At 36.5% G+C, this 11,501-nt stretch overlaps 1 long non-coding RNA gene across 1 annotated transcript; it reads right to left on the bottom strand.

The window, feature by feature from the left end:
- Positions 1–7,359: 7,359 nt before the first annotated feature.
- On the bottom strand, positions 7,360–8,923 carry LOC147556882 (uncharacterized). Its single transcript, XR_015233638.1, has 2 exons — positions 8,837–8,923; positions 7,360–7,899 (listed from the first exon to the last, which is right to left on the bottom strand). It is a non-coding gene; the product is annotated as an uncharacterized LOC147556882 (long non-coding RNA).
- Between the last annotated feature and the right edge of the window lie 2,578 nt (positions 8,924–11,501).

Below are 11,501 nucleotides of genomic sequence, written 5' to 3'. Positions count from 1 at the left end.
GGTTAGTAATGTTTTAATTTGGTTAGTAATGAGGGGATAATGGCTAGAAAAAACGATTAAAAAAATTATAAGTGAAATGGTTGGTTGGTATCATATCTTTTTCTCAACATAACCCGAGTCCATCCGGCCCGAGTCCGATGGAGCCTCCTCGGACAGGAGGGCTCGAACGGGCTACGGGCCCTGAATAGTTCGAATTTGTCTGGCCCGATCCGCCCGACAACTAGTAGCGGGCTAGGCAATGTAGTGCCCGAAGACTCTATTATGTCCGAGCCCGACCGAACCCGCCTGATTCCCACCCCTAGCTTTGCCCATTTACAAAGCCATGAGAACAGTTTAAAGGGCTGGTTTTATTTTATTTCATTTTTGTCAAAAGAAGTGTTGATTATTTTTTAATTATTTTTTTGTTGAAAAAAGTGTTTTTTTTAAATAAACCAGAATTTCATTCACAGAAGGAATGCATTCCAACAAATTACATGTTTTGATGATTTTGACTCCTTTGATTACAACATTGATTTACTCAAGTAAATAACAAAATGAAACTTACAAAAGTAAAGACAACATGAAGGGAAAGGAAGTACACAATTGCAAAAATAAAATAAAAAGACCTTAAAAGTCACAAATAAAAAATCTTAAAGATCACGAAGGCAACCCTAAAGGTCGTGAATTATAATACTTAATTATATGTAATCAAGATGGACCAAGTAGAGACGAATTACGGTTTCATCAAGAACACCACCAAGTTTCTCGGAGACGAATTATTATACTTGATTTCGAAGATGAAGGTTGAGTAATTTCATAACTTTATGTTCTTGTTGTTTATGTATAATATTTCCTCCTCCATTGATATTTTCTTCTTATCATCAAGATACGGAAACCCAGATCGATGAGGAAGAGAAGGAAATTTGGATATGAAAAATACCTTCTATCTTCCTCTCCTTCTTGTATTATAAGTTTTAACGTATTTTAGAAAATAATTGAAAAATAACCATCTGATAGAATTTATAAACTGTCATAAATTTTATTTTCGGGGGCACTTTTAAAAAGAAAATATCACATAAAATAAATAAAAACAATATCAATTACTCATTATGTTTTAATTTACTCATCGAATGTCTTTTGGACTGACTCGAAAAAAAATCCGTCCTACACAATAGTTTACCATATTTAGAAAACGACTATTAAGGGTTTTAAAGCTTCTAGCGAAACCATTTATGAGATTTTCACTTAAAACTTTTTCCACTCATTTGATACGAAGAAGCTTTCATTCGCCGGTTTATATAAGTCTATTTTATCGATGTAAATAAAATTATCATTTTTATTTTGAAAAATATTTATGAAAAGAATTGTAAGACTATTGTAGGGGGATCTAAATTTAAGAAATTAGTATTTGGGGTATAAAAGTTCAAAAGAATTGGTGTTTGGGGCATCTTACGTTTTTTAGTAGAGTTAACTAACGTTAAAGTTTGATTGACGTCATTATTTTTTAATGGTAAATTTAGTCAAAGTTAATGCATGTCCGAAGCTCATAACCCGGTACTTATGTTTACCCCTTTAGCAAAATAATTCTAAAACTAGATTTTAAAATTTTAAGAGAAAAGTTATACGAGTAGTGTTTCAAAATTATTGGAATGGCAAAGTTATAATGTATATATAATTGTTTACAGGATTCTCTTTATTTGTTTTCTGACTAGTGGTTGAAATTAAGATAACAACTAATATAATTGTGAAGAGAGGTGTGTAGGTCAGAGGTGGTGCTAGCCCTTTTTTTTGTTGACCTACTTATCACGGTTGATGGAACAATGAGATACAAATTTGTCGACAAAATTTTGTAATTTGTGCTTTTTACGAGGGTATATTCATTGCCAGTCGGACATAGAAAATTTTATCAAATGCGTGATCTCAAATTTTAGAGATAATTTTGGAAACTGTAACTCATTAAAGATAAGTTTGAGAGGTGCAATCTTAGCCATTAAAGACCGTTTGAAGATAAGTTTGAGAGATATAATCTCAACCCTTAATGATAAGTTTGGAAAGTGTAATCTTAGTGATTGAAGTTGAGGGTATATTCTAAAAAAAAAAAAGACCATCCTCTTGATGGGCCTAGAAAGTTTCCTTAATTAAAAGGTCTCCACCCGCAAGTATATGGGTGTCAAGTAGTAAAACTCGATAAGACTGGGGTCGATCCGCAGAGACTAAGTCAAATCTATTCTAAAACTTAGAAAACTAACACGGTCTTTCAAATAGTTAGTGATGAAACGAAACAATAAAATATTTAAAGTAAACAAACAATAACGATATAAGGGAATCGGTGGCGGAGAAGCCTAGAGATTTTGAATTCACCCATGAAACACTTAAAAAACATTCAACAAACTAATCAAATATTTATTTCCTATCACTCAGACTTTAGGATATGAACTATCTAAAGTCCGGAAGTATTTTCGTTAAAACAATCTTAACAATTTATGTATTCATCATTGTTATTAAATTTGTAACTATTCAACTATTACTCATCAACAAATAAGCATAGACCATCAAGAAATTTAATCCAAGCATGATATATCAAATCACGAAGCATGAGAAATGAAGAACTCATTTAAAAGTAACTACCAAATTTGAATAAGGACATGAAGAACGATTAAATATTTGATTTATTTACGAATATATCTCTAAAAACATCCTCATGGATTTCATCATCCTCTCTAAATGGGGGATTAGAAACTTATGTTTAAAGTGATTAACATAAACACATTAAATACAAAAACAAGATAAGAAAGAAAATCACCCAATATGAAGTTCTTTGGTGGCAGTTGATAATCTAAGTGAATAAGGAGAAAGAGATCATTCTTGTTCAAGAACAAACTATAAGAAAATACAAGCAAAAGCCTCTCACAAACTTTCTTTTTCCTTTTTTCTTCTCTCTCTCTCTAACAATCTCTAGTGTAACAGAGGTTACCGACTTAGGATGCATCACAAAATCCACAGTCGTCTGATTATAAAACACAAGATTTGACGCGAGGTGGCAAGCGGGATCACCGAAGTTATCCTGCAACGGTTGCACTGAATTATCAGGTTGAGATTCATTTCGCTGCTAACCTGGTACACGGATCTCAGATGATCCACTCCTCGATTTTTTGCCACGCCATCAAAGTTATCCCGTTAGCCAGAACGTTTCCCGAGGTCATCCCACTGGTGAACAGTGTTGGACCAGGACTTTGACCTGTTATAATTCTCCCATCCGGACTCCGATTTGATCCCCATTTTCTCCGTTGGGTTTGTCTTAGACTCTACTTCTCATCGGAGTATCAACTTTGACCAAAATTACCAGACTACCCTCATATCCAAATGACTAGAGCGCCTTTAGTATGTTTTCTCCCGATTTTAACCGTTTTTTGCATTGAACTTCATAAACGACACCTGGGTAAGAGAAACACTCAATTTATCAAATAACTGCTCGAAATAGACTAACTAGTCCAAGTTAAGAGATTCGGATGAGACATTTTCATGTCTCATCACCTCTCTTATTATATAAATGATATTTACCCAACAACACTCCTAGGTGGTGGTGGTGGTGGTAAAGTCAGATCATGAATGATCGAACAACGTTGGGGTGGGTTTTCTGGAAGTTGAAGATGATTTTGGCAACATATCATGTGACGCCTCAGGCCTAAGTAGTTGCAGATATTGTCCTCCCTTTGTCCACCACCACGCACAGGTGGTATGAGGTTTTGTTCTTGGCCAGGACTCCACGAGTCCCCCCAAAAGGCCTCGGTACTTACTAAGCGCCAACGTACACCTATAGCCCAGGCTCTGGACACTCTCGTGAGCGATGTGGGACAATTACATCCCCCCACCCTCAGCGAAGAGCCGTCCTCGGCTCTGATACCAAATGTGACGCCTCAGGCCTTAGTAGTTGCCGATATTGTCCTCCCTTTGTCCACCACCACGCACAGGTGGTATGAGGTTTTGTTCTTGGCCAGGACTCCAGGAGTCCCCCCAAAAGGCCTCGGTACTTACTAAGCGCCAACGTACACCTATAGCCCAGGCTCTGGACACTCTCGTGAGCGATGTGGGACTATAGGTGTACGTTGGCGCTTAGTAAGTACCGAGGCCTTTTGGGGGGACTCCTGGAGTCCTGGCCAAGAACAAAACCTCATACCACCTGTGCGTGGTGGTGGACAAAGGGAGGACAATATCGGCAACTACTAAGGCCTGAGGCGTCACATATCATTGTAGTTACTTATGATAATTAAAACGGTTCTAAAACCTCTCATGATTGGTGACGAAATTTCTCTGCTTCCCCTGACTTTATTTTAGTCTAGAACATCGATCATCAATAGACCATCGTACAACAAATACAAGAGTGACAAACAATTTCATTATACATAAAAAAAGAGTGAGTTTTTTTGTAGGCCCGCGTTTTGGGAAATAAGAATATTTTCCGCGGTATTAGACGTCTGATATTGCGCTTAGAACACTATGTGACACTAAACCCCCACAACCACCTCACTAAGTGGTCGTGGACTAATCTACTATCAAAATATTGAAAATATTTGTACAACCAAATACTAGATAGATCCGTCACCTTTATTTAAGATTTTTCGTGAATCCATTGACCTAATGACCCTAAGGATAACAGATAGATTTAAAGCTCGCTCATCCCCCTCCTAACTAATTTCATAACTGTTTAGTTTTATTAATGTCGTGACTTTGGAAAATAAAGAAAAGTCTTCCGAACATAAATACTCAGTCAATCATGATTGACTTAGAAGGCATAATTTTTAGTCCAAAAATTCACACGATTGTTTTTAGCACCTTAATGTTCATCTCCTTACGACTTCTCTCTCCTTCGAAACATAAAAACTTTGTCAATCATGATTGACTTAAGGGGTATTTTTTAGCCCAAAAATTTACATGATTGTTTTTAGCTCCCTATTCTTCATATCCTCGTGTCTTCTCTCTCATTTCCTCTTCCACTCCCTCTCTCACTGTTTATCCCTCACACACACAACCTCACACAAAATTCACATGATTATGAAGAAGTAGACATATAGATAATCACTCGTTAAGATGAACCGAATTTAATTAAAATGTACTTCTACCTCAGATGATTGTCCTAGTGAGTTCTCTCACAGTCCACAAGTTGTTTCTTTTCCATATTTGGCGTTAGTTCAATAAATCTCATACACCAAAGTGAGTCACAGTGAGAGGGAGCAACATGGAGGGGGAGAGAGAGAGAGGGTGGAGAGAGGGGGAGGGAGAGAGAAGAAGAAGCAGTGAGACTGACATGATGAGTAAGGGGCTAAAACAATCGTGTGAGTTTTCGAGCTAAAATAAAAGTATGCCATTAAGTAGATATTGATTGACCAAATCTCTATGCCCAAGAGATTTTTCTTTATGACCCGAAGAATCCACTTTTTTTAACAAGAATACTTTTATAAAATAGCAATTGGGTAAAAAAATTATTCATAATAACTACAAAGTCAAGTTTCTTTCTTTGTTAACTAAAAGTTGTCAAAATATTATGAGTAATGTGGTAAGTGAAGTTTAAAATAATGTGGGTAATTAGTAATCAGATCATTTTCAATTTTTTTTCATCCTAAAATACCCTTAAATATTAAAAATCACTTTCTCTCTCAAGAAACCCGAAAAAAATCTAGGGTTTTTTTACTTTCTTCTTCTTCTCGAATCTTGTTCTTCTCTTATCTTTGCGAGGGTAAGAATTCGCGGGTCAAGAAGTCAGTTTGACCGGGCCGTTGACCGGAAGTCGAACCTTCACCTGTTAATAATTTTGCGGGCACCGACAACGTCTTTGGGCTTAACCTGTTGACAAGAGACAATAACACACGTGACCGTAAGTCCCTTCGGACACCGGGATGGTGCCGACCTAAGGGGGCTCCGACGGTCAAGTCAGCAAGCTTGCAAGAGAAGTAATAGGTAAATGAGTGATATCCTTGGAATGTTACCGTTGGTTGGATAATGATCGGGGCTTAGGTTCGGCTCGTAGAGTGACCGAAGCTCGCTCTCTACGGATTGACTGTCTTGTTTGGAGAAAAGGTGTGTCGCAGTACTCGACAACCCTGGTGAGATAAAGTAGTATGCTTACTTTGATCGTCAGGAGAAAGAAAGACGGGTCGTTCCCCCTTGGTGAGTGGTCGTCAGGAGAGATAAAGATAGGTCGTCCTCCGTTGATGAGTAGTATTTAGGAGAGATAAACATAGGTCGTCATCCTTTGAATGTGAAGGAGATGTCCTTCGACCAAAGATGCAACGCTAGCAATTTGTCAAATAGGACAATTTGTGAGAAGATCATCAAGTCCAGATGATTTAGGGATCGTAATGTATAGCTAGAAACCAACTACGATAGTCGAATCGCGAAAGCGATTCGCGGCTAACTTCATCCGGATCCTACAACGGGTTACACAAAGAGTGTCGACTTGATCGGAAGACATGACTAGAGGGATTGGACATATATACATGGATAATTCCCATAGAGATATGCCCTAAGGACTAAAGGAAGTTTAGGCAAAGATAGTACGAAAGGCCCGAAAGAAGGGATTTTGGGCCGGGGCACCAAAGGGATGTTTTGGGCCCAAGAGAGTGGACGACCAAGTGATATGGGTAGCCATAATGTGGCCGGCCAGATCAGGTCACAAACCCTAGGGTGAGTTGGCCATAACAAGGGATTTAGGGGAAATTAGAAACTAGTTTCTATTTTTCACTATTTTCTTAATCTTATTCAAAAGGGCTTTTTAAGAATCTAATTAGGGTTGGACTTTAACTTGGAATTCTATATAAAGACTCTTAGGGACTTGAATAGGTGTGAAATTTCTCATAAATCTTTCTACTTTACCACATCAAGTAAAGAGGAAAAAGTGAGCTAATTCCCATAACTATCTATTTAGTCAAAGAAGAAGGAGTTCTTCATCTAACCACCATTGTTATTCTAGATAATAAACATGGTGGGATATCAAGGTGATTGCTCGGTGTCCTAAGTAGAGGAGCTACAATTGGAGCTCTTGATCTTCTCAATAGCGATTAGAAAGGTTCGAGGGAAAACTAGCGATAAAGGTATTTATGTAATAGTTTTACTTAGTTCATTATTATTGCTTACGCATGAGATCCTGAGAATACTAGTGTTTGACATTAGATCTCAAGTGATCCGCATATACAACACTAGGATAGGTATGATCACAGGTAAAATATATATCTGCTTACTAATCTACAGCATGCAATTTGATTCTAAAGTTGTTTGTTTTTAAAGCTAAGAACCAAATTACTTAATTGAAAACTATAACAATAGTTGGTCGATAATTTCTAGAACTAAATGAGTATGAGTGTTGCACAATCAAGAATATAATACAAAAAGAAACAACATTTTCTTAGTTTCCTCAACAACCACTCACAACATTCAATAACATCACATATACACTTCAAAATATCAGATTTCCAGTGTTCTGAGTTCTGAAAGACAGAACTATGGTTTACAGAAATATATGAATAACATGAAAAACGTACAAGTACCAGAATCATCAAAAGGGACGAAATGCATGTGAGCACCATAAAAGAACCGTATCATATGGCAGTCTAGATTTTCAAACCACTTATGAAGAAAGAGAAATGTAAAAATTGTAGCTGCTAGTAATTTCAAAAGCAAGTACAAGGACACCGTCATAATATCTCTACTTTTTCTCATGGTATTCCAGTACTTGCCAGCAAGTCCATGTTATCCGTAGAAAAGATCAAATTTCGGGTTTTCAAGATCCTCAAACATCATTTATAATCGGAAATGTAGAAGGTCAATCATAAACATACCAGGATTCCTTTAGTTGAACATCCAATAGTTGTGAAGCATAAGTCAGGATCCAACAGCAACCAAGGGAAGCAAACCTGAATTATTAATCTGACGGATACCATAATAGCAAAATTAGCAAATATCAAGTTACACCGGAAGTGATGGTATACAATCTTATCTTGTACATCAGTCTGATTATTCAAGGCCAAGCATATAAGAAAATCAACCATAAGAACATGGTTCAAATGCATCTTTCTGGAACTTGCACCTTCAAACCCCATTTTCAATGAAAAATACTATTTTAATAAAGGACATTTACTGATATGAGCAGTGCAGACTTAACAAACACATTTGCTTGCAATAAAAATCAGATTTCAGTCCCTGATATGAAATTGCTCTGCCATATTCAGTGCTATTGGGATCTGAAAGCAGATAAATTACCAAGATTATACAAGCACACAAGAAGAAATGAAACGAAAAGTGAGGAATCAACTTGCTAGCAAGTAAGAAGGGCGACCATTGTATTAACTTTAGGATGTACAAGGAAATAGTAACAATTCCATTTTCCTGGATGTATAAAATAGTAAAAATTCCAATTGCATGCTTGAGTGAGTGAGTCTCAGCAAGAAGAAAAGAACAAGTCTTGGAGAAAGCCAAAAACTTGTAAATTGTAATGGCTGTGGCAGAGAGAAAACACAGAAACAAGTACAATAAACATGCAACAGACAAAAACTTCATCTTCCATAGACATTAATATCACTGAAAAATATTTTTTAGATCACCATAAGTGCACTAGGCTAGATTAGGGCCTCTTCCATTTTTTTACTTTTCAAGAATTCCTGAATCAGCTACATTTTAGTGCCCAATGTCCAGAGGGACTGCAGAGGGGTCAATTGGTGATTTTTAGTCTTAACACATAGATTTACAGGGCCACTTGTGTCTTAATTGAGCAACCCACATATATAAAAGCCCTAATTAAATAAGTCATACCTATCAAAACTCTAAAAATATGCTGAATTACATATGCTTACAGTATAAGTCATACCTATCCTTTTGCTCCTGGTTGTCCAGGACTCTGACAAAAGCACACGATGTTCAGCGCATTACTCTTTTTAATCCTATAGGTCCTGTCATGAAAAATGTAAGTGTTTAACGGCATGTTCAAAAGTTAAAAGTTCTGAAGAATAAAACAAGGTGTATCTAACAATAATTAAATCAGAACTATACAAACTCACTACAAGATCACTTGATAAGGGCAAACTGACTTCAATGCATTTCGCTCCCATTCAGAAAAGTAGAATAACACGTAAGCTATTAATGAGTTTGCAATTTAATCCAACTTGCATTACAAGGCCGATTAGGACTTACTCCCTGAAACTAAGAAAAACTTTTTATGCCAGTGCCGCGCAGTATATGTCATACCTATCCTCTTGCTCCCCTTTGTCCACAGTCCAAGACTCGGGGATTTCCATTTTCCACTCTTTTAAACCCTAGAGGCCGGTAGGCATCCTGTCATTTACAGAAAAATGCATGTGTCATCCATCAGGAGTACTTACGCTGATGGATTAGCAATCTGCAATGCACGTAAAGGGTGTAATATGAAATCAGTACCTTCGAGAATTTCATCGATGAAGGTGTAAGGGCATGAATCAGCAATACTTAAAAAGGAGGCCAACCTGACTTCTTTCATCGATCGGTTGACAATCTTGATCAAGATGCATGTATAGCATATGAACAGAAATCTGTAACTTCAAGAACTTCAATCGCATGAGTTCGAGAGAATCAGGCTAAACAAATCGGACATAAAACCAAAAACAACAAAGCCGAATCTAATGCAATGAGTCTGAAAATTGTTTGGGATAAAATAGATCCAAAAGGGGGATACAGAGAGTACCAAACTGATAAGGGGAAACGGAGTTGGCCATCATTTGCTAGTCCGATCAGAAGCCTTTGGTTTTACATGTCATGCGAAACCTAGTTTGTCTGTTATCAGATAGATCATCCATGGGTAAAAGAACTATCTACGATGATAATAATGGATAAAGTAGAGAGGGGAGTAGAGAAAGTGAGACAGAAACAAAGCTTCTCGGCAAGAGCTGTAACGGGTCAGGCACTATTGCAATAAAAGATGAAATGATAGTTCATATACTACTTTCAGAAGCCATGTTGAGATACGGATGAAGCTTCAAAGCTCTAACTGCAAACACTGCAAACCTAATATAGTTCATAAGAAATAGGAGCAGTACTTAATTTGGAATTCAAGGAAAAACAAGTTCTTCTGCCGTATGTATCCTTTTAGAGAAACCAATATCGAAGATTCAACATAGCTCATTTCATACTAAACAAAGAAAAGAGTAAGAAAGTGGTATTAGCAAACAGCCGATAATAAGGCAAATCATAAAATGGAGTAAATTCAAAAGGATACCTAGTGATCCTAATTAATGATATTGAACTTGACTACATGGTTGTTAAAAATGTTTCAAGCTAAAAAGGAACATGGGAAGAGCGTCCTTAGGGATACATTTAGTTACGAAGATTATTATCACAAATTGATGTTTTTGCACATCGGAAAATAAGATCTGCACAAAATATAAAATAAGACAGGAATAGCTAGCTATACAGAGAAGAAAGACTAATGTGTTGAAGTATGGTTAGAGTTAAATTGCTTCATTATCCATCTTGTTTGACTCATGTAACAGAAAAAAGAAAAGACAATTTAATTCTAATTGCACAACAAGACCCACTTAGTTAAAAGGCCGTTATAGTCAAGATATAGAATTACAATATATGTCATACCTATTCTCTTGCTACCCTTTGGCCACTGTCCAGAACTTTGAGATTTCCTTTTTCCACTCATTTAAGCCCCTAAGACCAACATTATCCTGTCATACACAGAAAAATGAATGTATCGTTGATCACCGTGCTTTACTGCATGTTGATATTTACAGTTCTAACACAAAGTGTTTCTTCTAATCTTGAAATAAGAACAGATCCATTCATCAGCAATACTTACAAACTAAAATTCGTACCGTCAAGAACTCCATCGATGAAGGGGTAAGGGCATCAATGAGCAATACTTAAAAAGGAAGGCAACGTGATTCTTGCTGGCTCTTCTTTCAGCGAACAGGCAATCTGAAACAGAGATAAGAAAAATAACTAGCACGCTTTTTCTACCAAAATGAAGGTAAATATGCGCATGTGAAAAAGATATTAGGGAGTTTTGTGGACGACTCACCAAAATACCTGTAAGTAAATTTCTTCCAAGAGCAAGTAAAGGAATCACACCAAAACATGCAAGAAAGCATTCTTCAAAATGTTGCTTAAAACTTCTTCGACGATACTACCTCAAAATAAAATATTTGTTTAAGACTCGGTTACGCATCTATAATATTCTAGATGATCACAGGTAAAATATTTCTCTGCTTACTAATCTATGACATGCAATTTGATTCTGAAGTTGTTTGTTTTTCAAAGCTAAGTAACATATTCCTTGATAGAAAACTTAAACAAGAGATGGTCGATGATTTCTAGAACTAAGTGTTAGTTGCAACAATTATCATTGCTTGTACGATAAACAAGAATACAATACTTACCTTAAGAAAAAAATTCAGGAGGACACTAAAAAGGGGAATGATATTTCTAAGTATAAATTCAAAAAGCATAGAAAATAACAACATTTCATCAATTTCCTCAACAACCACTCACGGCAT

Source organism: Eschscholzia californica, unplaced genomic scaffold (genome assembly GCF_041429995.1).
Source record: "Eschscholzia californica isolate CP2 unplaced genomic scaffold, dmEscCali1.0.p SCAF_2, whole genome shotgun sequence".
NCBI classification, from domain to species: Eukaryota; Viridiplantae; Streptophyta; class Magnoliopsida; order Ranunculales; family Papaveraceae; genus Eschscholzia; species Eschscholzia californica.
This window is presented reverse-complemented; position numbering and strand designations above follow the sequence as displayed.